Genomic DNA, 21,222 nt, shown 5'->3' with positions numbered 1-21,222 from the left:
TGATACAAGCTATTAATGGAGCCAAATCTCATTGAAAGTTACACTCCAGGGACACTTACTGCAATACTTCACTTGTTATGGCTGGATTATATATGCTTTCACATGGCAATATTGATTAAACAGTGAAGATTTATTCTCTGTTATCATTGGAGTTAAGCAGTCATACTTAAGAGGAAGTGGGGCACACACAAGATGTAATAGGATGCTTTGCCTCATGTTTATTTCTCTTTTAAGCCTCACTGACCTAAACTAGAGTATTTTGCAAGAAATTTTACACGTAATTAAGAAGGAATGTCTTCATGTTTGGTTATTGATGAGAAAGGATTAGAGTTTGAGGGAGTAACTGCTACTCAATGTGTATTTAAACATAGCTGAAAGTAGGAGTCATTAGCAGAGAAATTATTTCATATAACCATAATAGATGAGAATAAGAGACCTCCATTGTTGTCTTTAATTTTGGGTTAACCTTTTTCTTTTTTTTAGTCTTGTATATGTCTCCAAAACAAAATGCACAACCTGAATCCTTTTATGTATTTTGTGTACCTTTCCTCTGATATGTGTCACCTGTACAACACTTTCAGTCATGTGGTTAGGGTGTGAAACCTATTTTGCTATAGTGTAAAAAAAAAAGAAAAATCTCAAGTTATAGATAATAAACTAAGGCTATAAAATAGTAAGTCCATAAATCCTTGTAAATATGTTCAGTTCTCACTTCAGTAGAGTCGTCCTGGGTAATAGGGTTTTGGTTGTTTTTTTTTTTTTTTTAATTTCGTAGTGATGCTGCTACCATTTCTCAGAATGCCCTTTGGAATGTTTAGGAACTATATTCAGAATTAGTTTATAAGAGGCATGAGAAAGCCATGCCTCACATTACTATTACTATTTCAGGGTTACATTTTGATCTGCGTCTAGCATATACAGAGGGTGCCAAAAAACGTATACACACTTTAAGAAAGGAAAACTGTATTAAAATTGTAATACTCAATATATACTGATAACAAAAGATGAATACAAGTCACGTTCGGCTTCTGCAATTACAAGGGGTGCTCACGGTGGTGACCGTCAGCGTCCTGACACTTCTGATCACGGAGCACTGTTTGGTAGACTGCCGTGGGGAGCCTGGGAACTGTCCCAGCACCGCAGCGGAAGCAGCAGGACTTGTGGCTGCGCGAGGCCTCCGGGCCCTTCCCTGCGCACGTCACACACGGCGCCGCGCGGCGCAGACCCACCACGGAGCGTGCCGTTGTCAGGCGCCTTGGAGGTTCTGGTGCACGCTCACGCGTCCGTTGTCACTGCACTTCCACAACGCTGTCGAATTTCAGATCCCTCTTCAAAGTGGTGTTGCGCTCCTCAGATGACAACTGTGCTTCCACCGTTTTCTTTGACTGTCCTGCCTGTCGCTCAGTGACGCTGGCATTCATTTGATTAACACCATCTTTTGAACGAACGTCATACTACATACGCATTGCTACTGGAATTCAATTCAGCTTCGAAAAGTAATACATAGGTAACATCTCTTAAGATGTGTATACTTTTTTTGGCACCCCCCCATGTTTGAGTGTCTACAATGGTAAACAGTTTACTGTTTTTCAAAGGAAACAAGTGATTTGAATGTGTACATTCTCGTATATTAAATAATAAATTGAATTCTGTTACTTTCTTTTTGTACCTTGTATGTGGAGATAAGTTGGTTGCGGGTATATAGTCATTTATCTGTCTGTCTGATATTTGGAAACAGCTTTACTGAAGTATAACTGACATACAACGAACCATACCTATTTAAAGCGTACAGCTTGCTCAGTTTTGCTTATGTGCACACCCATGAAACCATCACCACAGTCAAGATAGTGAACATATCCATACATATACCCCCGCAAAGGGGTTATGCCCCTTGGGAATCCCTCCCTTTCCCCCTCATCCCCAACCCTAAACCAGAAATCGTTTGCATTTGCTTCAGTTTTCTCTCTCTGTTTTATGGATCTTGAACAACTTTTGGTTTTATTGATTTTTCTGTATTGTCTGTATTGGTCTATTTCATTGACTTCCATTTTGACTTTCATGATTTCCTTTCTTTTGCTTGCTTTGGGTTTCATTTGCTCTTTTTCTATTTGCTTAAGGTGGCAGCTAAGTCATTAATTGGAGAACTCTTATTTTCTAATCTGGATACTTTTGTTATAAATTTCCCCTTAATTACTGCTTTTGTGACATCCCACAAATTCTGGTGTGTTGTGATTTTATTTTCCTTTAGTTCAAAATACTTTCTAATTTTACTTTTGCTTTCTTCTTTGACTTAACTGGTATTTAGAAGTGTGTTTCCAAATATTTGGAGACAATTTCCAGAAATCTTTTGGTTTTGATTTCTAATATAATTCTGTGGTCAGAGAATATACTTTGTATGACTTGAATACTTTTAAATTTATTGAGGCTTTGTTTTGTGGTATATGTACCATGTGCACTTGAGAAGAATGTGTATACTGCTGTTGTTGGGTAGAATGTTCTAAAAATGTCCGTCTGATCAGGTTGATGGATAGTGTTGTTCAAGTCCTCCATATTCCTTCTGATTTTCTGTCTACTTGCTCTAGTAATTATAGAGAGAGGGACATTGGAATCTGACTATAATTGTGGATTTGTCTATTTCTTCAGTTCTATCAGTTTCTGCTTCATGTATTTTGAAGCTCTGTTATTACAGGCATAAACATTTAGAGTTGTATCCTCATGATTAATTGACCTCTTTATCATGAAATCACATTGTTTATCCCTGGGAATTTTTTTTTGCTGTGAAATTCAGTTTGTCTGATATTACTATAGCTACTCTAGCCTTTTTTTAAACTTGTGTTTAGCATGGTTTACCTTCTTCCATCCTTTTACATGACATGTCCCCCCACTGCCCCGTCTGCTTTTAACATTTTCTCTTTATCACTAGCTTTCAGTAATTTGATTAAGAGGTGCCTTGGTGTAATTTTCTTCGTGTTTCTTGTGCTGGGGTTCTTTGGGCTTCTTGAATCAGTGTGTTTATAGTTTGTTTTTTTTTAAACATTTGCAACATCTTTGGCCATTGTATCTTTATTTGTTATCCCCCCCCCACTTTTCCTTTGGGATGTCACTTACACATATATTTTGTTAATTGAAATTGTCCCCCATATTACTGACGCTCTTTTCATTTTTGTTTCTTATTTTCTCTGTTTCATTTTGGATAGTTTCTACAGCATACGTCTTCAAGTGAACTAATCTTTCTTACTGCAATGTCTAATTTGCTATTAATAATACCCAGTGAATTTTTCTGCTCAGACACTTGTAATTTTCATCTCTAGAAGTTCAATTTGGACATTTTTTTATATCTGCCATATCTCTACTTTTTAAACATATGGAATACAAGTTAAAAAGAACTTATAATGCCCTTGTCTGTTAATTTTAAGTCTTTGTCAGTTCTGGGTCACTTTTGATTGATTGATTTTCTTTTTCTCTTTATTGCGTGTCGTATATTCCTGCTTTTTTGCATGCCTGGCAATCTTTGATTGGATGCCTGATTTTGTGAATTACCTTGTTGGATGGCGGATATTTTTGTATTGCTATAATTATTGTAGAATATTGTTTTGGGATGCAGTTTGGTTTCTTGGAAATAGGTTGATCCTTTTGAGTCTTGCTTTTAAGATTTGTTTGGCAAGACCAGAGTAAGGTTTAGTCTAGGGCTAATTATTCCCTTAGTACTGAGGCAAGAACCTTCTGAGAGCTCTGCCAAACCTCATTGATTGAGAAGTTTTCCTGTCTGGCTGGTAGAAACAGGGTATATTCCCAGCTCTGTATGAGGGCCCAGCAGTGTCCTCTCTCTGAGCGCCTTGAATGGTTCTTTCTTCCCCATCCTCAGGTAGTTTCCTTACAGACATGAGCCAATCTGCATGCTGCTGAATACACAGGGTGGGCCTCCACAGATCTCCTGAGTTCTCTGTCTGGGTAGCTTGCTTTTTTTCTGGCACTCTGCCGTGTGAATTCCTGAAGCCTGGTCTCCTTGGATTCTCAATTCCTCAACTTTGGCATCTGCAGAGCTCTGCCTGGGACCCCTCCCGGAGTCAGCCCCTGGACACTCTGAAGGCCGTATACTGGGGCAATCATAGGGTTTACCTCATTTGTTTACCATCTTTCAGTTATCATTGGACGTTGTTGACTGAGGTCCAGTGTCTTGAAAACCATCGTTTGAATTATTTGTCTTTTTGTATGTGTGTTTTGGGCGGTGTGGTAAGTCTGGGCAGTAGTGGAAGTCCTAGACACATTTTAAAAAAAACAAACTGGTTTGATATAGATAATTAGAGTGATTGAGATTTTTACGGTTCTCTTTGCTACCTCTTCTACCCTCCCCCACCTTAGCACCTGTCAATCTTGGCTGAATGTTAACTAACCCCTTACAACTTTTTGATTTAGTTTCTAGGTATAATCTCTTGGCTTTAGGTCAAATTTACCTGCTGAACAATGATCTTAACCTCAATCTGGCAGTCTCCTTTTATTTTAGTCAATAATTATTTCGCAATTCCTTCCTTTACTGAACTTGGATAGTTCATAAATATTGTGTCCATGTAGCTTCTCCCAGTTTCCAAACATTTTTCCTCCTAACTGTTCTCCTTCTGGTCATGTGATACATCTATTTCTTTCTAGTTGTTTATTACAACGCTCTTTCCAGCCTTGGTCAAAATTTCATCCTTTTGAGTTCACACATCAAAATCTCCAGCTCAAGCACATATCATATTTTTACTAGAAATAAAGCACAGAAACGGAATTTTAGTGCTAATGAGAACCTTACAGTTTATCACTTACACTTTAAAAGATTCAGAGCATACTTCTCAGTATGGCTCTCTCTAATAAGCAGCCATCTGGGTTTTGCTTTGTCACACAATATTTAAGACACTTACTTTCATCCTTCATGATTGTAAAAATTCAGATGAAACCTTTTTTTGAGTATTTTAAATACATAATATAATTTATTTGATTAGTATTACCTCACATATTCTTCAAGCTGGAACATTCTCATTGGTCATGCTGGCAGGGAGAGAGGAAGGCAGAAGAAAATTCAAACCACTGTTCACCAGTAACAGCAGATGTTGTATTTGTGCTGTATGGTCTCTTCAACATGGATTTTCTGATAGGCAGAAAACTTCCCCTCAATTTGACAGATTTTACATGATAAATGTAGTCCTACGCAGTTTGCAGCAAACCACTCGGTTATAAATGGATATTCCTGAAGTAATCCTTTCTGATTTGTTTTCAGTTCCAGTCCTCCCCCCCTCCCCCGAAAATGTACCCTATGATTTAGTTAAAATTTACTGGATGTAGAGACTAGTAGCATATTACACACATGACCTCATTTTATCCTGGTTTTCCCCCTCCTGATTCTACTTCCTAAGACTTTAAGTTTATGATTCTACCTTCTTTCTGGAATTCAAGGGAAGCTCCTTTTTGACAAAGCTAGGTCAAAAAGAATGAATTCTGCATTGCTGGCTGTTTCCAAAGCTTATGTCGAAGTCCTAAATTCCTGAGGGATTAAGTTAATATACTCATTTTTGTACGTTGCTGGAGCTAAACCTACGTAGGTACATGAAAGCAGAAACTGGGAAGGTTTTTAATCTTTGTTGTAGGATTTATTATGAAAGATGGGAGTACCTCATTTTTTTCATGTCATTCAAATAGAATAAATATTTTTTAATGCAAATCCAAACTGAGAATTCATCTTATAGAGATCATTAACATTTATTTCATGACAACTTCCTTCTGTATTTTTAAAATGCAAATACCATGGGAAAATCTTCCAGTGTATGCTCATGAGAGTGCATTTTGTCGCTTACTATTTTGTATTTTACAGTTGGTCAGTCAAGTGCTGACTGATGAATGCCTGAGAAGGGCTGTGTGTTATTGGTGTCAAAATAAATGTAATAGCTTTTCGACACAAACTAAGGCGTACAAGCTCAGTTCCCGTGGGCGATCGGGGAGGCACATGACCTTTGTGCTCTGTAGCTCTTGCTTGAATTCTGAAAGTGAACTATGCAAATGATCTAAGATGTCAGGTTAAAAACGTCCCTTGGTTGAATCTGTTGAGTGTATTGAGATGCCCCCACCTGTACTGTGATGGATCACAGCATGCCTCAGTCCTCTGTTTGCTAATTCCTTTGTAAAGGTGTGTGATTAGCTGGCATGGTGAAACTGCATGATTTTGTTAAACCTGTGTGCCTCAGTTTTCTCACCAGTAAAATAGGGATAATACCTGTATTCCAGGTGTGTGGTAGGGATTGATGACTGAAACCAAAGCACTAGGAACAGGGCCTGGCGTATAGTAGGTGCTTCATGAATCTTCCTTAGTAGTAGTAACAGTAGTAATGTTCTCTCTTTAGGTCTAGCTTGTCTTGTATATTTTTTTCCTTTTTTTCCTTTTTAGTACATAAATAATGAACACCATTCCTTATCAGATATTCACCTCTACAATTTGGCCATTTAAGAGATTCTCATTGATCCATTCAGTTCCTTCCTCTCCTTGTACTTCTCCCTTACTGTCCCTCTCCCTCCCAACGCCTTCCGCCCTCTGTCTCTTTCTTTCTCCCTCTCTCCCATCATCCCCTTTCCCCTCTGTTGTATTTCTTGGACTTGTTGCTGTCTAGCTGGAGCAGCAGTCCGCTCAGGATGTAAATGTTACTCTGTGAATTGTGGCAATTGGATGAGGGGATAGAATTTGAAGCCATGTATCCCAGAAGAGGAAAAGAGAGACCCAGACATCCCTTTCTTTGATTTCTAATTTGTGTTTTTTAAAAATTCAGATTAAAGTTCAAATGTGTTTAAACATTGATTTTTAAAATAAACTTCCTCTTTGTTTCTTGTTATTTGATTCCCCTGCCACTGGGGTAAAGGTGATGGTGTGAGGTTACTTTCCAAGCAAAGACCCATGGCCTCTGAATATTTAGGTTCCAGAGGTGTGTATGTGTAATAATTCCTTCCTGAAAGATCCCCCCCACCCAACACACACACTTCTTATCAGCCTCATAGGTGGGGACGTGGGTAAACCTAGTCGGCTCGTCTGGGTGGTCAGTGGAAACCATAGAGATTACAGGTATTTCTTATAATATGTTTAGGTAAATGCTATGATTATCTTTTGAAGGTTAACTGTTGATTTCACTTTTTTAGGTTGATGTTAATTCTTTGCTAATCTGGATTTTTTCTCTGTAGATTTATTTTCTTGGTTTTAAAACTGTTCCATCTTGTTTTCTTTGTTACTGACTTCCTAACCCCACCCCTTGCCCTCTAGCTGAATTAGCGTGCTATCTCTAAATGCTTATTATATGCTGTGTGTTCTAAGATCAGTCCCGTTTTTCTTTTTGTTTTGTTCTTTTGGCTGCTGATATTTCTTGAGCTGGCATTGAGTTCTTGGTTATTCCTACTTCTTGGATATGAGATGTTGTTTAAGAGCACTGACTTTGGAGAATAAGAAACCTGGATCATCTTGCTTCCCTCTTTTAACAGCTATGAGCCATGATTAAGTTACATTCTATCTGTGAGCCTCAGGTTCCCCATCTGTAAAATGGGGATAAATAATGGAATATACTTCAAGGGTTGTCACATAAATTAAGTCTTAAAAACATATTCAAATTATGACCCCTGGGCAGGGCATGCTTTGAAGGATGGGCTTTCCCCTCTTAACCCTGGATTCCTCAGCTTCAGAACCAGCATGCCACTATCTCCAATAAAATGTTTTCTCCCGCACCTGGAAAAAAAAAATATATATGTAAAAGTGCTTAGTATGGTACCTGGAACATAGCTAACCTTCAATAAATGATCATTGTAATTACACTTTTGTTGTTGCCGTCCATATTATGGCTACCTATGCCTCCTCCTCTCTTACATTTTAGCATTGTGTCCACCAGTGTTCTATTTGAGTTGAGAAATTAACAGCTTCCAGTAATTCATTCAGTAAATGTGTGGCTGATCCAAGGGCCATTAGCAAGGTATCCATAGTGAGTTTCAGGGATTTGGGGGCTGATTTAAAGGAAAGGATAAGATCAGGAGGTGAAAGTTGTATGCAGAGCTTTATTTCTGAGTGTGAGAAGCCCGTCATAGCCTAAGGCCTTCCAGAGACAATAGCAGAGGGCCACTACCCAGAAGGGGAGAAGGGCAGGGAACTCCTGGGAGTGAGGAAGATCAGAGAGGAGCATCTGTGTCTAGATGATGTTACCCAGCAGCCCAACAGAGAGTGTTTGGATCACAGAGCTAAAGGGAAGTTGGATTGGAGTCTTTTATAGCTATTGTTTTTTTTTTTTTTTCTTTCTGTTTGGCTTGTAGATGTTGGGTGTAGTTTCACACTGTATGTAAACTAGGATGGCTCTAAATGGTTGAAAATATGCTTACTTGGGCCATATTTAAAACAATTGGATGTGTACAAATTTGAGTTTGGCACCTGTGGGCTTTTAATGAGTCTTGGCTGTTATGAAGAAGTAAACAACTTAGGGCTGATAAAAAGAGGCCATCTTTTTACCCATTTATAACCATACCTCAAACTATTTAAGGCCCAGTCCCTACCTTAGGAAATTCATACTCTCTGGTGGGAAAGTCTATACTTGATACATGTTGCAGTCAAGGTTTGAGCTAAGAGGTAGAGAGGGACATCAAGAAAGATACCCTCTGGGAATAAAAAAAAAAATACCATTTTTGTGGTGTTTCCTGGTTCTTTAAAGCATATTTTAGCCGAGGAAAGCAAGCAACCTTGTTGGCTACTGGTGAGTGACACCATGCTTCCTTACTTTTAGAGTTTCAAAACTTTGCCATTCTGTCTGTTACACGTTCATGTTTAGTCACTGTAGCTTTGGACCTACCTAAAGTTTCATTTCTGCATTTCATGTGAAAGAAAATGCCTCTCGCAGCGTATTTTATTACGGTGTTACTACAGACAGAAGAGGTCATTCTAGTACATTCCTAAAATAAATGGTCACTATTTAAAAACTCAACTAGAAAGGTGCTTATGTATAGTTTGGGAAATTTGAGACTTTCAGAACTCAATATATATCTGAAAATGGAGAGAGTTCTCAACTTGATAGATGAAACTTACGCTTAAGCTCTTGAACAAATTCACTGTAAGTACTCTAGAGGTAGTCTTTACAAAGAGATTTAGATCCCAGGACAATTTTTTCTTTTAATGGAAAGGGGCAAATTGCTCTCTGTTCCCGGGATAAGACATCCCAGGGGCTTGACCTCCTCCTTTGTTATTCTTTGAACACTTATACTGAAAAGCGTGTCCAGTTGTTTCTCTTTGTCCTTATGTACCACTGCTTGTGTAACCAGCTCCTCCTGCAGAAAGGAAAATACCAGGTTTTTGACATCCTCAGTTGGAATGTATATTTTCTACAGAAAGTGTTTTAAAGGAGGATGCAGCTAGGATACTAATACTAGTGCTAATCTGAAGGCGTGTTGTAGATTAAATAAGAGTTTGTAAGCTGATTTGGGAATTCAGCCGTCACGGAGAACATTGTGTTAATCAGGGCTGTAAAGGCCTTATGTGCATCGAAAACTTCAATAGTATTGATTATGGCCATCAAATAAGTGATTTGGTTTAAAGTAAGTATAACATTATTAGCAAATAGAAAGGTACTTGAAGAGAACTCAATTTAGGAATATTGTAGAAAACCTGTCCGTGATTCTGGTGCTGGCTCATTAATTTGGGGCTGCAACTGATGACGGCACAGTAAGAGAAATTCTATACATGTTTAAGCACACACACACACACACACACACACACAGACACACACTTGTATTTCAGTGATCTACTGATCATAAATTTTTCTGTCATTTGCATAGTAATGTTTTTCTGTTTTTCAAACTTTCTAATCCCTAATTGGCTAAGCTGTTATCAAATCAAATTACTCAGTAGTGAGAAAAATAGAGATTTGAACAAACTGCTATTAAAAGTTCGGAGCTTCTCAGATTTAACCTGCGTAACTTAGACTTCCTGTTTTATTGAAGAACACCTGTCATACATAGTCTGAGTGTGATTGGCAAGTTTAAGGTGTGCAGTTACCGTGTTTCCCCGAAAATAAGACCTAGCTGGACAATCAGCTCTAATGTGTCTTTTGGAGCAAAAATTAATAATAAGGTCCTGTCTTATGTTATGTTATATTATATCATATATCATATCACATCATATATCATATCATATATCATATCATATATCATATCATATCATATCATATCATATCAAAGACCCAGTCTGATAGTAAAATAAGCCCGGGTCTTATGTTAATTTTTGCTCCAAAAGACGCGTTAGAGCTAATCTTCTTGCTAGGTCTTATTTTCGGGGAAACATGGTACGCATAGGTCTCTCGTTGGTTTTTAGGAACTCCCACGAAAGGACTTGTTTTTGCTGGGCAGGAGCTTTTGTTGGCATCAGCAGAGTCAAGAATTGCAGAAGAGGTTACTTAACAGCCCCAACGTATTTTCCAGCTTTATGCACAGTGTGATCTATATAATGATGTATAGGAGATGCCGCTGTTGTCTTTTGTTTTATTAGTAAAATGTACGGGGGTGACAATGGTTAGTAAAATTACACAGATTTCAGGTGTACAATTCTGTATTACATCATCTATAAATCCCATTGTGTGTTCCCCACCCAGAGTCAGTTCTTCCATCACCATATATTTGACCCCGTTTATCCTCTCCTACCACCACCCCCCACTCCCGCCTTACCCTCTGGTAACCACTAAACTATTGTCTGCGTCTAGGAGTTTTTGTTTCCACTGTTGTCTTAAAGTCTAGGTGGAAAGGAAATAAAACGCGTGTTTTCTACATCAGAATCTTTGGACTGAAAAATGCCTGTGATGTCACAGTATTGAAAAAAAAAGTTTGAATCATCTGTTTTGACTTGTACATGTGTAAGGGCCATTATGTTAGTTCTTGGGTTACCTGTCACTTTTCAGGCAAAGGGACATACAGTTATTCATTTTTTGTACTGTAACTGGTATAGTGATGACACACGATATACAGAGCCTCGAGGGCTCAGTAGAGTTGCTGACTTATTTGTAGTTCTTCCTCCACCTCATGTAATTCAAATACATGAAGAGTCCATTGTGGAACACACGACGTTAGAGGGGAAGTAATTCGAGTTCTGACAGAATAAACACTAATACAACTGTCGCTTTGCCTAAAATCATAAAAATGTCAAAAATTTAAAACTACCTGTTAATTTGTTATGATAGTGTTTATAAAACACAGTGACATAAATGAAATGTTTCTGCAGTGTGCTCCCTATTTTACTTTGACAGAATTTGTCACTATCTTTAGATGCAATCCCTTACGCAAATTAAAACTAAGTGAAAAACTACTTAAGGAACACTGTGGGACAAAAGCTTTCAATGGAGTTATCACTACTCAGCACAGAATCTGAAGCTAGTGGGCAAGAAATGAAGATTACAAAATTTAATACGTTCTTCGTTAATCTTACCTTTTTTCAAAGGTCCTTTTTAAGTTTTTCTGAAATTTTACTTCGTTTTTGCCTACCATATAATCATGTTTTGCTTAAGTTTTTAGGTGTTAAATGTTTATTTTAAAAGTTCTTTTTCTATGAGTCTAGATAAGCAGTTTTTGTTTTCCGTGGGCAGAGGACACTTCGGACACCATTTTTATTAGTCGCATCTTTGGAAACATGTGTTCCAGGAGCTAAATGACTGCCATACAGATGAACCTTTAGGCCACAACCCGTTCCTGAATTGGGAATTATTTGCAAGTTCAAGAATATCAGTTACAAGTACTAATAGTGGAGTTAACTGAGAGCATTGCTTGATTCACGTATCTTTGCCTACCAAAAGTATGTTATTATAATAATACCTTATTCACAACTCAGGTATAACTTTCAGTTTTAGGCAGTTCATACTCTTGAACCTTTAAAGGAGCGAATCATTTTGTTTTGTCAGATTAATTTTGCAGCTATATCAGAAAACTAAGCCATGTGGAGCTTTATAAAAGCTACTTGAAGTAGATGTATGGCAAATCATCGTGAGGTGATGTCGCTCCAGAGTGATAACCATAGCCGTTTAGAGGTTATTTGTATGTTATACAGATAGGAATCACAACAACAGATATTAAATTACTCTATTTAATACAAACAACAATCATGTGTCTGGTACATTGCTTCAATAACAAATGTAATTTTAAATTATAGTAACTGCTCTCTCTCTTCCTATTGCTACCATCCTAGTTTAAGCTCTTGTCAGCTCACAACTGGATCTCTGTCTCCCTCCCTCCCCCTCTCTCCAATTCTGTCTGTCACGACAGCTTTGAGTGCTAACTACGTGCCAGAAACAGTGCACAAAAACAGGACAGAGTGGGGACCAAGAGAGACCTCGTTCTTACTACATTGAGTTTACAGTGTAGCAAGGAAGACAGGCGTTGACAGGGAATTGTCCTTTGATCATTGGAATGTGTTACAAAAGAAGTTGGGAACCATGGGAGATTATAACAGTACCAACCATGACCGCAGCTAAAACTAGAAAGGAAGAGTGGGAGAGGGCCTGATGAAGAAGGAGAGACGGTGGTACAGGGTGATTGCTCTAAGCAGAGCAGTTTTATTACAAAGCAAAGTTCATGGAAGGGCCAAGATTGATAAAGAACTTGAGTTCTAATGAATATTGTTATACTGGCGAAGACTCCTGCAGACAGAGTTTAGAATGTAGATGGAGGTTTTAGAATTTGGATTTTACTCAGATTTAAATGCCAATCCCTGTTTAACTGCAGATCCCAACTGTGCGATTTATTATCTTTGTGACTCTAGGCCAATGATTGAATGACTGCAAACCTTGATTTCCTGACCTATAAAATAGGACAGTAAATTCCTGTATCATAGGATTGCAGTGAGGATTTAACTGAGGCAATGCCTGTAAAGCTCTTAGCATAGTGTTTGCACATAATAAATGCTCAGAAAATGGTAGCTAGTACTTAGGTAATAGAACAGACCAAACTTTGCTGATCTCTACAAGCTGCCTTTTAAGCCTTTGATTCCTTCTCCAGTCTATCCTGAATAATACAGCCTACAGCCCTTCTCTAAATTCTAAAATCTGAAAGCTCTGAATACAGAATTTTCGCTTTGGCCGGCAATACCTGACCTGACTTGAGGCTGTAGTTAGTCTTTATTTATCCTGTTTTGTGGCACATTCATGTCTCACTACTAACCTTGAGTGCATTTGATTTAGGGTGCTACCACAGATCCTGCTGGGTATATTTGGTAACATATTACTGCCCATGTACCATATTCTTTTCTAAAATATGAAACACTCTGAATTCCAAAATACATCTGGCTTCAAGGGTTTCAGGTAAGAGATTGTGGACCTGTACCACCCCAAATCATGCCTCTAAAATAGTACCATCTCCATGTCTGTCTCTGAATCACGACATCATAAGGACTCTCAGTGGTCCTCAGGCTTACTCTAGAATACCCCTTGTGGTTTTTCAAGACTGTCTCTAATCTGTCCCCAACCTACATATTCAAAATTTAATATTCAACTTGAAGCCTTTATTTCATGAGGCTACTTCCCTCCAGTTAAAGGTGAGTGCAGCTCCTTCTGTCTGACTTGCTACTGTTCCCCCCTTTCTAGGTATTGAAATCCTACCCAACAATTAGGGTACAGTTCTTTACAGTTTCTTAATGTAGCTATATTTAGCTATTTCTTCTCTGAATACTTAAATTTATTCACCAAATATTTGAGCAGGTATGAAGTGCCAGCTCCTATTCTGTGTTAGAGATCCCAAAGTGAATAAGACAGGTAAATTAAGGCCTGCTGTTAAGGAAATTGTTTTCTTGAAACTGCAACACAAATAAGTAAATAAGTGAACAGGATAATTTCAGATAGTGGTTAATGCTGTGAAGGTAATAAGACAGGACATGTTGTAGTGTCTAGGGAGGAGGCGGAGCTCCGAGTACGTACCTCAGAATCTCATAGTTTAGCATTTAATTATCTATTTGCTTTTACACGGTTAGTTTTCACCCCCCGGTTATATTGCAGATTCCTGAAGGGCAGGATCCTGTCTTAAACTTCTATGTGCCATAAAGTGCTGGGCATGTAATGGGTACTTAAACATAATGTTTGGTGGAGACATTTGTCTTTTTTCTTTTAAACAGAGAATGTACACATTTATTTCTTAAGTATTGAGTCCCCACTTGCCTAACTCACTGATCTAAGAGTATCTATTATGTACAAGGTACCCTGCTGGGTTTTGAAACATTTGCATTTGGGTAAAGCTAGCTTTCTTTTCATTTTGTTGCTTTTTATTCATAGACTAAGAAAGAACTTTTATGTCCAAATAATTTTCCCATTTGAAATGGTGTACTACAAAGTAAATAAACACGATTTCTATACCTGTAGAGGACGTTACTTAAAAACCTGGATGATTCCGGCAGTTGTTTCTGATTAATTCAGGTACTAAGTAACTTCCTCCAATTCATTGGTGTCAACTTTTTTTAAGACCTAAGGGGCAAACGTACATTTCCTGAACACTGTGCCCTTAGCCCTGAAGCTGAGCGTGCGTGTTATGCAGGAAAGACTGCTGGATTCCCATATTATAGTCAGTCCTCCTGGAAGTTAAAGGTTGAAGTTCATGTCAAGACACTTAATTTAAGATTGAGCAAATCTTGTTATGACTGATTTAGGAAACTTCTCTAGTGAAGTAACATGGTCTTTTGCTTCATGAAGAAAACTGAAGCCCTATACTGTGATGTCATATTTGCTGGTCGATACACATTTTCTTCATTATAAATCGAAAGAGCATTTTGAGAAGAAAATCCCAAAAGGAATTTTTTTCTTGTCATAAAAATGGTAGCAAGAATTTTCATTGGTAATAGCCAAGAACTCTGGTGGGTTAAAATTTGAGGCTTTTAATTTGACAGTACTTCTGAGATGGTGTCCTTATGGTTACAAAAATATAGAAGTATTGCTCTATTAAAATGATGAAATGGACAGTTTGAGATGCCAACAACAGCATAGTAAGGTGGAGAATAGGAGCTTAATGCCTGTATCCTCATCTTCTACACCGTTAGGCTTTTGCCCTTTGAGGGCAAGGCCGTATCTGTTTCAATCCCAGTGCCTACCTAGCACACAGCCAACTGATTTTATCATCTATGGTGATGGAAGACCACAGTGCCTAAGAATACATGTGGGTATCTAAAAATGACCCTTACTGTTAGAAAGGAGATGAAAGAATGTTTTGGAGTAATTTTAAACACAGACAGTAATAGTTCAATTATTTTGAAAGTCAAAATTTTTCCTCCTATCTTAAAATCAAACCTTCTACGTTGATTTCATTTCTAAAAAATTGATTATATATAGCTTTCTTGGTGAAATGAACACACCTGACATGTACTCAGCTAAAAAACATGTTTATAAAATATCTGAATGCCTGAAAAGAATGTTCAGCTTGATTACTAGGTGATTAAATGGCTTTGAATTGCTTTGATTGGTTTTCTGATTTATAAATAGTTCTGGATGAGTACAGGATCAGAAGAAATTGGAAGGCAGGCCACTGAAGTGTAACTACTTCCTTCTGTTTCTGCTGCTGATCTGAATATGTAGGGGGCAGGGATGTTGTCTAGAGATTTCAAACCCTGGATCAGTGGTTTATATGGATGGCCTCACTGCGGGGCCCCTCTAACGTGGAAAGTACATGGAGGTTATGTTAGATTACTACCCTATGAGAGCGCTCAGAATTTCTGTTGTGGTTGTTCTTTCACTCATCTCATGTTCAATTAAACTGTAACCTCCATAAAGGAAGAGCACGTGGCTGTACTGTTTACGATTGTGTTCTTAGTGTCCTGCACTGAACAGGTGCAGAGTAGGTGTTCAAATATTAGTTCAGTTGAATTGAACGTGGTTCCATTGCACTGCCCTTCTTAGAGAGCAAGGATCTTAAAACTGGGTAAATAATGGACCCTTTATCTTTCTTATGATGGCCAACTTACTTATTTTCTCTAAAAGAGAAAAAAATACTAGTCATATAGTGTGACGTTTTTGAGTTGGTGGTGAGACTTCTGAATTATATATAATTTAGTTGTCCAATTTCTAGTACTAGAGTAATTGCAGGATGGTTATAAGACATTGTATTACTAGCATGGAACGTTATCCATAAGAGAGTTGAATCTTTGCTGTTTTTGTTAATTTCTGCCTGATTGAGAAAATTAGAACTTAATTTTCTTGCAGTAATGACTCTTGCATTTCAATCAGAGCTTCAGCATTAGTGTTTATAAGGAAATCATCCATTTCTCTTATTCTTAAGGGGTTGAGACTCTGGAGTGATACTTTCATAATTACGCAATACTCATAATGCTGTACTAAGTTATATTTAATATAACTCATCATGAATGAAGTTTAATAAACTCTGATTGCTTGACCAATGCACAAGCTTATTGCTTCTGCAGAGTTGATTTTAATGAAAATACAGGGTCCCGAACTGGTACAATATGCCCTTATCCTTATGACTATTATCATTAGATTTGCACAACAAAAACATACTAAAATGACTTTAATCAGTGCTTTTAATTCAGGGGTGTGACTCTAATAAGGTTTTTTTGGTCAGTTTTAAAAACTCTGTAGCTGTATAGTTTGTCCAGAGGAGTAAAATCTATAATGTCCGCCTGCACGCGGTGTGACAGTTGCATGCACCTGTGTAAATTACCTTCAGGTAAAATTTTAGAGCTTTTCCCTGTAGAACGTCATTATAAATGCGACTGCATTTTAATACAACCATGTAAAAATACGTTTTAAAGGTCAGTTTACATAAAAATAGGATTTACTCTTGTCGAAGAAACAGCTCTTTATAGTTCTCCGGAATTTTTATTTTGGTGTTGCTTTTTGTTATTGTTCTCAGCGCCTTTTGTACCTTTTGTTTTTCGCTAATATAGAAACAGTTGTGTGGCAGAATGATTTATTTTGTATTGCAGATAATTTAATTGTAACTTATGCAATAATTTCAATATGTTTTTCATGTACAGTGGCCAAAAATCACCCCTTATGAAACGGAAATTCTTAAAATCTGTGTAAAGATGTTCATTTTCAATAGACTACGTCTGTTTCTTTTTTTCTGAACAGCTATGTAGAAGAGTTCGAAATAATGGTATCAAGAAGATATTTATGAAAGTACATGAGGGAAATCTATGAGAAAATGTTCATATTAGTCAAATGTGCATAGTTATACAAGATATACACTCTGTAGTTGAATGAAACTTATAAATCAAGAAATCACAGGCAAGCAGAGTGTTTTTCTTTATGGTTCTCTATCACAAGTAATTGTGATAATTTTTTACATAAATATAATTTCCTATGTGCCTTAGGGTGCTCTGTCATTCTTGAAGATGGCCTGTTAGGAAAAAAAAAATTCCTTAGAAAACACTAAACAAAGTGCAATCCTTCTCCAGTATCTTTTTATTTTTATTTTATTATATTGGGAACAGTGTGTTTCTCCAGGACCCATCAGCTCCAAGTTGTTGTCCTTCAATCTAGTTGTGGAGGGCGCAGCTCAGCTCCAAGTCCAGTCGCCTTTGCAATCTTTAGTTGTAGGGGGCGCAGCCCACCATCCCATGCGGGAATTGAACCGGCAACCTTGTTGAGAGCTTGCGCTCTATCTAACCAACTGAACCATCCGGCCGCCCCTTCAGTATCTTTTTTGACATTTGGTTTAAAAGTAATCAAATGTTAAACTCAAGAGTAGCTCTAGAAATCGAAATGTATGTAGCTAAATAGGCATTTCAGGTAGAGGGAACAGTGGGTACACACACAGGACATGGTGGGGCATACATTTGGGAATCGGATTTCCATGTTTGTTTTCTATAGCATATGAATCATGGGTGAAGGGAAGAAGTAAAAGGTACCCCAGAGCTGAATAATAAAAGCCTTTGAATGCCACATTAAGGACATTAGTCTTTATTCTGTAGGTCATCAGGAGCCATTGACTATGAGCAGGTGTGTGATGGTCATTTATAATATTGTGCTTCTGTGTGCCTGTGCCCAGCACTGCTCTAGACATGAGGGGGAAATCCCTGAACCAAAGAGATGAATATCCCTTCTCATATTCCATGAGACTAGTGGAAGAAACAGACAACAAAAAAATAATAATAACGTAAATTATAGACTATGTGTCGTGTGCGGGACATGGTTATCAAAGTAGCAGTCTCACACACGTTTGTGTCTTTCCACAATGTCAGACTTTATTAGAATAAAGCCATGGATCTAGTCTTACTGACTCAGTTTACCGCAGACATTAACCAAGGCTCCAGCCAGAGGATAAACCCCAATAGTCGAGGTAGAGTGGTTTCACACAAGAAGGTCACACAGGTTTACAAGCAATAGGGTTAGGCGAGGCGAACAGAGTCTTCTGAAAGAAGGATGGGAGAGAGAGTCTGGTGCTCAGCGAGAGGCCCTTCGGTGCTGGGGTGCAGAGCGTCAGGCGTCAGGCCCGGCTGGTGAGACGCTCAGGACGCGAGGCTTCAAGGGCTCCGTCTGGGAGGAATGCAGGTGCAGCTGTCAGCGTCAGTTGAGGCCTGAGCGAGAAGCCCTCAGGGAGCTCTGATCTTATGCCCAAGACTGGGTGCAGTGCACCCATCTGCAGTCCCATAAAGCCGTCCAGATGGTCACACACCACCCTGCGTCTGGAGTTACCTGATTAGGGCGGTCACAGGGTACGCCTTTCATGTGATGCTCTGGCATGAGGGTCACTTTGTGACTGACATAACTATCAGGTTGTTTAGAGTCTGTTGTGTGTTCATAATTAATGCTCTGCACACTGTGTTAAAATGTGGTAAGTCCTACTGAAACAAGGAAAGGTAGAGCACAGTAGGGCGGGCCAGGAGTGCGTGGAGGAGGTGGGTGTTTTCATTCAAATACAATGGATAGAGTGGGCCTCACTGAGCAAAACCTCGAAAGGGGGTGGTGGTGCTGGAGTAAGTCAGATGGATAATGGAGAAGAGCATTCCAGGCAGAGGGAAGAGCGGGTGTGTGTGGCTAATTGTCTCATTGCGGAACAGTGAGGTGATCAGTGTGACGGGAGCTGAGCAGATGAAAGGGACGATAGTAGCAGATGACGTCAGAGGGATAGAGAGTGTGTGCAGATTGATAGGGTCTTGTAGGCCATTGTGAGAATTTTGACTTGCACTCAGAGTGAAAATAGCCGTTGGAAAGTTTTGAGCGGAAGAACGACGTGATCTGATTCTGGTTTTAACAATATCACTTTGATGTGTTCAAAATTAAGTGTAGGAGGGTAAAGGTGGAAGCAGGGAGACAGGTTAGGAGGTTATTCTGGACATCTCGGTAAGTGGTGAGGGAGGCTTGCATCTGTTTTCAAAGGTAACTTTGGCAATGAGAAGAGAATGGAAGCAGAAGTAATTATTAGGAGGCTGTTGAAGGAGAAGGGAGGGAGACTGAGGTGACACGAAATCTTGAGCCTGGATAAATGGAATTCAGATGGTACCATCAACATAAATGTTACCCTCTGTTTTGAAAGTCTGTCCTGACCCTCTGAAAGAGCATTTTGCCCCTTTTGTGCTCATGGAGTCTTTCCATTGGCTTATTAATTGTATATTCATTTTTTCCCTCCTGCCACCCACCTAGAAGTCGTCTGACTTTTCGAATTGTGGCAGTATTAAGGAATAATTAAGAAGGTAAAGTTAAAGAATTATGGAAGACTGAATAATCTAAATTTGCATATCATTTGTATATGGAAAATAACTGATTAATTAGCCACTTGAAGAACATAACGTATATTGGTCAAAGCGAGTTCAGTAGGTGACATGTCAGATGCGTCGGGGAAGGACTGTGGTGCCATGGGGATCCCCGGGGTAATGATGGCAAAAGGCAGTTACCCGAAGCGGGTGTCTGTGAATTTGAGGTTACCATGAACTGTTTCAATTCAGTAATTCAGTCTGAATATCCTAGAGGTTAATTACGTTCACTGAAAAGATCATATGTTGACTAAGAGTTAGTAGCTATTAGGTTGATGCAAAAGTGATTGCGGTTTAAAAGGTTAAAAATAATTGCAAAAACTACAGTTACTTTTGCACCAACATAATAGTAATAACCAGATCTGTGGGCCTTGGGCAAGTCAGTCATGGTCTTCAAGCTCAGTTTCATCATTTGTAAAGTGAGAGGTTTTGACCAGATGATCTCACATTCCATCCAATTTTAATAGTCTCTGCCTGCGTACTGTGTGATTTAATACGGGCAAAAATATGTTAATTTAAAAAAGAAAAATACTCAAGTCTCTTCCCATAAGAGAAAGTATTAATAGAATTATTGCTAGCAATACTTTTTTGTTCTTTCTGTCTCCCCTGATTAAACTGTCAACATATAGTTAACTGAAATACTGATTTAAAGCTTTCCAGATATATGTGTACCTTAACTTTGAGAATTTGACCAAATCAAATCATATTTCCCCTAATTTACATTCTCGCTTTGAAGATATAGATGTGTTTCCAATCTTGATTTTATAACCCCAAAGGGTGGGAAGAAAAGAAAAGCAGGAGTTGCTTGAAGAACTGTATAATCTAATAATAGCACAGGTGGACACGTCCGGATCTGGATGGTAGCAGGATAGTTGAGGCAGTTTTGAGACTTTGACATTTGATTTTACATTACAGGACATCATGAAGCTTGTCATTGTACACAAAACAGTTTTCTGTAACCCACTGGGAAAGTTAAAGGGAAAACAGCAGCTCCAGATAATCCTGGGGTGAATTGATCTCTCTTAAAATGGCTTCAGTTCTGATATAAATAATCCTCCCTCTTTTATTTTTCCTAGGCAGTAAAGATTGACTGGGGTCTGTGTCAGTAGGATGGGATGAAGACAAAGATGTAGAAGCGTAGGTGCCTGAGGGCATCATTGTATTAAAAGTAGAAAATGAACTATACGTTTAATAGTGTATTTTGTCCCAGCTGGTCCAGGGGAGGATGTTCTTTAAAAGCATTTGGTTGGTGGTATTTCAAGACAATTTGATGAGATCCTGAGATCAACAATGCTCACTTACTTAAAATTCATAATGGAATTCTCTCCACCAGTAAGAAGACCGTATTTTTCTTAGTAAAAAGGGATGTGAGCATGCACGACCACGTTGATGCATATCATTCAGCTTATGTTGTAGGAAATGAATGTACAGGATGCAGCAGAAGGGTTAATATCAATTCCTAACAGGCGATTTAAACGAAACTGGTTCTTCCCCAATCATGTCTCTTAGTT

The 21,222-nt window shown here is 38.5% G+C and overlaps 1 protein-coding gene across 3 annotated transcripts in view; it reads left to right on the top strand.

The window, feature by feature from the left end:
• Positions 1 to 21,222, top strand: part of DIAPH2 (diaphanous related formin 2) — an 842,313-nt gene that overhangs the window by 26,909 nt on the left and 794,182 nt on the right. The window lies entirely within an intron of this gene.

Source organism: Rhinolophus hipposideros (genome assembly GCF_964194185.1).
Source record: "Rhinolophus hipposideros genome assembly, chromosome: X".
NCBI classification, from domain to species: Eukaryota; Metazoa; Chordata; class Mammalia; order Chiroptera; family Rhinolophidae; genus Rhinolophus; species Rhinolophus hipposideros.
The sequence above is the reverse complement of the archived record's forward strand: the minus strand, read 5'-3'. Positions and strand labels throughout refer to the sequence as shown.